The following is a 5,671-nucleotide window of genomic DNA, read 5'->3' as shown; positions in this document are numbered from 1 at the left end:
TTAACTCCTGTGGCTGCACTGTGCTCTACTGCAGGTATATTTATTATTGTGTTATATTATATTGATTTCAGCTTTATTTTTTATTTCTTATTTATTTTTTATCTTTTACTTCATTTCATTATTTTTGTTTTGTTGTTAATCTGACTGTTAAGCACATTGAGCATGACATGTCTTGTAGGAATTGTGCTATACAAATAAAGTCAATTCAAGTCAAGTCAAGTCAAGTCAAGTGTTCTTTATTGTCAAAAATCTATGTAACAGGGTACAGTAGCACAGTTTGAAATTGCGTTTGACCAGTCTCCAATGTGCAGTTAAACTAAACATACATGTAAGACATTCACAAAATACACAAAACATACATACACAAATATAGACCAATATAAACAAAAGTAAAGTTATACTTTTTATTTTTATCATTATTGCAGGCGATGGCCAGGCGGAAAGAGCGGCATCCGAGGGACTGGCCCCTGCCTGAGGAGGGGGGCCCCAGCGAGAGGGAGAGGGGTGGCGTCTCCAGCTCCCCCAGCCCCGGGGACACCCTGCCCTGGAACCTGCCCAAGCACCAGAGGGTCAAGCGCTCCAAGTCCTCCACGGGCGAGGTACTGGACCCGGCCGAGAGGGCCGTCGTACGCATCGCAGGTAGGATCCCTGTCTTGGAGAACACTACATACAATGTGTACATTACACACAGACACAAGCATACACACATGCACATATGCCCTAGCCTGGGCGAATAGCCAACTGTTGACTCCGTCAATCAGTCTGGCAAAAGCCATGAGGAATCCGTCTCCGTGGACGATAGGAGATGGTCTGATCTTACTCTATCATTTAAATTAATTGAAGTTCCAAACTCAAATTAAAACCCATATTGTGCTTTATTAGTATGCCTGTTACGTTATAGCGTCGCAAAAGCATACAAATAACAAAACGAAAGTGTGAATATAGTTACCTTAACCAATCAGTAACGGAGCTCGCGGGTGAGTTCTACGTCACCACTCTCAACTGTTTGCTGATTGGCGAAACACTGAGAGAACCAAGCTCGAGGCTTTTGCCAGACGATGTGCGGAGCCAAAATCTTTGGGTGGAGTACATGGATGGCGTCGCCAGGCTACATATGCCCTGCCATGGAGAGAACTCTACACAATGTGTTGGCTGGCACACACGCGCGCGGGGTTGGTAGAGAAGCCTGTTTGGCAACCAGGTTGCAGGTTCAAGCTCCACTCTGTCTGACTCCCACCGATGTGTCCTTGAGCAAGACACTTCCCCGGTGGCAGGGTGGTACCCTTTGTGGAAGCCATGGCTACCAGTGTGCAAATGTGAGTGTGAATGGATGAATGTGAGACATAAATGCGATGCGCTTTGAGTGCTCGAAGGAGTGGAAAAGCGGTGGCGTTACATAAATGCAGTCCATTTACCATGTGTATGCACAGACACAAACATACACATATGTACATACACACAGACAGACAGAGGCACACATACTCGCATGCATGCATGTATATACACACAAGCACATACACACACACACACACACACACACACACACACACACACACACACACACACACACACACACACACAGTACAGTACGTACTACACGCACACAGATCCACATGCTCCTGCACATGCACGGACACAGGCACACACCCATGTCCCATGCCATAGCTCATGGGCACATCGAAGAAATTCTTGTGCATGAATGCACATGAAAATGGATAGAGGAGGGCATTGCTGCAGATTTATGCATGCTTGCAGCAGTCCACACACACATGCACGTACGCATGCACGCACACACATACTGTATATACACTACACAAAATAGTTTCAGGACATGCAGATACATTCCTTGACTGAGATTGTACATGAAAATGAGCTCTCAACATTTCTAACTTTCTGCTGCCTGTTTTTGCTCTACTTTTGATATACAGTGAATGGGTGTGATTACTGTTATACATACACACACACACACACACGCACACACGCACACACGCACACACACACACAAGATAAATGCATTTCATGCAATGAAAGCATACCATGTGATCAAGAAAAAAACCCATATGAGCTCAAAAAACGTTAACAGCCTGTTGACAGGCTGTGAGCTACCTTTACATTTGAATTCCAGAAGAAACATTTCACTTCATCCAGTCTAAATGAAGTTTGACTGCTTTACATATCGAGGTTCTGCATTCACTCTCTCTGCCAGCTGTGAGCTTCAGACTAGACCCACACAATAAAAAATGAGGCGTATATAACTCAAGATAGAGTATTTACAACACCCTGGGAAGTCAAATTACTCTTATAGTTGAGTCAAAAGTCAGTGTAAAAATGTGCAAATGGCCAGCGAAATTTCAATTCTACAGCAAGATGATAGCCTGCCAACTCTGCTCCTGGTGCCAGTGTTCAGTATATTTCCATATTCCAGTGGTGATATATACCAAATATTGAGTAGTACTACCCTTGAAAATGTTACACTGGCCAAAGAGTAAAGTTAACGCTATTTTTGAGTGGGACCAAATATTATCTGAAGGGGAGTTAATTTAAACTCTCTAAAAGTTAAAATAGCACTGGTATTTTTTTGTACTGTGCATGCACACACAGCACACCTGTGCAGCAGACTGAAGGATGGCAATTGCATTTGTTAAAAAGAGTGCGAGCCACGTGTACACAGTGCAGATGGAGCTGAGATGGTGTTGGACAGTAAGTAGTATTTCAGATACACCGTGCTCTTCCGTGTGGTGCGTCTCCAGTCGAATAACTTGGAAGGTGAAAAAGTGGATCGCACTCGGGTTCTTCTTTTCACTGACGAAGGCAACAGCCGAAACGTTTGTCTACACTTCTGCTGCTATGTAAATAATACAAAATAAAAAAGAAGAAAAGAAGAACCCGAGTGCGATCCACTTTTTCACCTTCCAGGAGTGGGCAGTAAGCCTCCAGTCCTGTCCAGTTCTCCACAATAGGCATATTCATCAGAGAATCTACCCAATGCAGACATCCAGTCTATTATCCAGCTGTCAGAAGCAATAGCCTTCAGATGTTTTGGTTTTGGCATAGACAAGAGAAGCTGAGGAGTGATGGAGAGTGAGAGCTTGTGAAAACCCTTTGGAAAATATGAGGTTTTGGACATCTCCCCCCACCCTTTTTCTTTCTTTCTTTCTTTCTTTCTTTCTTTCTTTCTTTCTTTCTTTCTTTCTTTCTTTCTTTCTTTCTTTCTTTCTTTCTTTCTTTCTTTCTTTCTTTCTTTCTTTATTTCTCCCCCTTTTCTCTTTCTTTCTCAAGTCAAATGTTAATTTATTAGCATATTAGTGAAACAGTGTTGCTCAAGACATGTACTGGTTCGGTGATGCTGGGAAAGATGTGCGCTCCGCAGTAACTTGTTTTGCTGTGAACACTTAACACCTAAAGTCTGTGTGGTGACAGACTCTCATATTACAACTATTCACAGCACTTATTTTGTCCTGTGTGAAGCTTTAGAGCTTAAGTGGTCTTTGTTGCGGACAAATCCAAGTAGCACCCGTTGCACTGCCCATACTGCTCCGTATATGCAGTGACATGCTGTTCTGTTCAACACTGTTAGCTAGAGGGAAAAGAAGCCCTCACTATAGAGAGAGGCAGGAGACAGACAGACAGACAGACAGACAGACAAGCCTGTCTGGCAGCGAGTGTTCATGCACAATGGAGTCAGGGAAGCCAACAGAGGGGGGGCAAAGGGATCAGTTTTCCCGGGCCCAGGGAGAGAGGGGGCCTAGTATTGGGTCCTCCTTACATTGTATGTATTGGATGAGGGGCCCTCTCAGATTACTTTGTCCTGGGCCTAGCCAAAGCTGTCAGTGTTCATGCCCGATGGAGTTACGCTAATGACAGGACATTAGACTGAATTGCATTACAGCACTTTTCAGCCATGTCTTGCTGTACGCGGTGATCTCACCTCCCTGAGGAGATGGAAGATGGGCATGTACGCATCCACCCACACACTGTAAACAATATAGTGTAAATTCAACACTTAGAATAGCTGATTTAACATTGTCAAAAGTGTATTTGGTCTCAGAGTACTCTTTCAGTGTAGAGTAGAGTATCATTTATTAATGCTGAGGGGAAATTAAGGTGTCAAGTAGCATAAATACAGAAGACATTGCACACAAGACATTACACACATCATTCCACATATATTAACTATATAGCTCACTCTTACATACATTCAGCCCAAGGCAGGTCTCACTTCCTCTCTCTCTCCCACACACACACTCATGCACGCTCGTGCGCACACACACACACACACACACACACACACACACACACACACACACACACACACACACACACACACACACACACACACACACACACACACACACACACTAGAGCGTGGCTCGGGCCGGTTTTTTCTGTCCGAGCCCGGCCCTCAGCCGACAGAAAAGTGATCAACCCCGACCCGAGCCCGAGACTAATTAAAATGTTTGTGTCCGAACCCGTCCGAAGCCCGAGACCACTGTAATAACAACAGAACCTGTGCGCAAGCAATATTTTCTATGTGGCCTCCTTCATACTCAAAATAGCACGTGATAAATAGCCAGGATAGGCAACTAGGATGAGGCAATTTGCTGTAGCCTAATTTAGTTACGCACGCATAGTAAGTATAAACACACGCATACATGTGACAGCGCACCTTATGTTTCTTTCGGTTAGACCAGAGATGTTGGGTGCTGTGATCAAATGCATGGGAGGGGCGTGAGAGGATAAGAAAGGCGAAAACTAACGAATACGGTTTGGATGCAGTCAGCGCGGCTATGGACGCATTTGTTACGTTACTGTTAGTGCAAATAAATCCCCGCGAGCCGGTGAAGATGCCACTCCTTGTCGTTAAGAAGGATGGGCTATAAGTTCACCCCGAAGAACAGTAGCCTGTTCGGCCCTCCAAGAGAATGTCATTTCCCCTGATGTCCATGCGGTCAATATAAAATCTCACTTTTACTGTAGCCTACAGTTGTAACTATGTTGCACGCGCATAGTTACAACTGTAGGCTACAGTAAAAGTGACAAGAATTAAGAACCTACGTGAAGGACATGAAATGTCACAGCGGACAAAGTAGTAACAGGAAACCTCTTCGCCCCTACCTTAGGCAACTCCACGTAGCGTGTGCGTCTTCTTTAATCCATATTATGCTACCCCTTGCTGGAAATGTAATCCTTGGCGAGCAATGCAGTGACAAACTTCGTCATTTTATGTTCAACATTTAAGACAGCACCGAAGGCATGCTAAAACATGGCCTACACTAGGCCTACAACAAAAGACCACGCATTCACTGACAACTGTATTTGGCGCTTATTAAGAAAGCAAGTTGACTCGGCATTCCTGCTCGGCTGACTGGGAGTGAGCGTCCATGTTGCCACTGGTAACTGGCGCGTGCATACAGCCAATAATAATCACTCGCACGAGTAGCCTACCAACATTTTAATTTATGCATATTCAATTACTTATTTTTTAATCACAAAACTGCCGTTTGCATGAACTGAAACGTTTCCTCTGATTGCTTACAATTTTCACAATGTCTGTTTGGTTCAAGCCCGAGCCCGACCCGAGTCCGACAGATATTCTATTTTTTTTGTCCGAGTCCGGCCCGGCCCGTCGGGTTCCGACCCGGCCCGTCGGGCTTCGGTCGGGTTGCCATGC

This window comes from Engraulis encrasicolus, unplaced genomic scaffold, assembly GCF_034702125.1.
Source record: "Engraulis encrasicolus isolate BLACKSEA-1 unplaced genomic scaffold, IST_EnEncr_1.0 scaffold_740_np1212, whole genome shotgun sequence".
NCBI classification, from domain to species: domain Eukaryota; kingdom Metazoa; phylum Chordata; class Actinopteri; order Clupeiformes; family Engraulidae; genus Engraulis; species Engraulis encrasicolus.
Note: the sequence above shows the minus strand (reverse complement) of the source record.